This window comes from Pterocles gutturalis, unplaced genomic scaffold, assembly GCF_000699245.1.
Source record: "Pterocles gutturalis isolate BGI_N339 unplaced genomic scaffold, ASM69924v1 scaffold23240, whole genome shotgun sequence".
Lineage (NCBI taxonomy): Eukaryota > Metazoa > Chordata > Aves > Pterocliformes > Pteroclidae > Pterocles > Pterocles gutturalis.
Window position 1 is genome coordinate 365 of NW_010143981.1, and position 788 is coordinate 1,152.

Genomic DNA, 788 nt, shown 5'->3' on the forward strand with positions numbered 1-788 from the left:
GACAGCTCCTGGGCTCCGCTCCGCAGCCGGGCATTGGCCAAGGGGGTTTGCTCGGTGAAACACAGGCTGAGGTTTCACCCGTGACAGGCTGAACACAGCGGGGAAAACGCAGGGGGTTCGTGCTAAGAGAGCCGTGGGCTGCGGCGTCCTGCCCCCCACCCGGCCATGGCCCGTCCTTCCCCTCTCGCTGCTCTCCCCAGGTCCCTTCGTTCCCCTGGAACAAGCTCAGCTTTGGGTGTTTTTGTCTAAACCCTGCCAGCGTCTGGAGCATGGCAGGAGCAGTGCCGAGGGTGCCTGGCACAATTTGGGGACCAGGAGGGACACCACAGAGCCAGGGAGGCCCCGCCCCAAAGGGTGAAACCCCTGAGGATTGGGGGTGTCGAGGGATGGAGGTGACACCCATGGTCCTCAGGAGCTTCCCTCCACCCAAAGCAGCCCGAGCTCCCGGCACCTCTTCGCCCCGTTTGCAGGATCCACTCCCCCTCCAGCCTTTCCCCCCCCCCAGGAGCGGGTCTGCCCCGTTGCCTTGCTCGGGGAAGGGCTGCAGCCAGAGCAAACCCGCAGCTGGTTCACCTCTAACCAACCTACGAGTGCAGGAGTTATAACCTAAACAACTGCACCGGGAATGTCCCTGCCCAGACCCGCAGCTGAGCCCCGCCGCGACGGGATCCTTCATCTCCCGGATCGACACGCGGCGCAGCCGCACGCCAGAGCAGCAGGAAAAGCTCTCGGCAGCTGCAAAGGCAGCGAGCAGCGTCTCCTCCCGCCCGGCAGCAGCAAATCCCCGG

At 65.1% G+C, this 788-nt stretch overlaps 1 protein-coding gene across 1 annotated transcript in view; it reads right to left on the reverse strand.

Moving 5' to 3' along the window:
* The window catches only part of LOC104470146 (beta-crystallin B3-like), a 2,306-nt gene that overhangs the window by 289 nt on the left and 1,229 nt on the right, over positions 1-788 (reverse strand).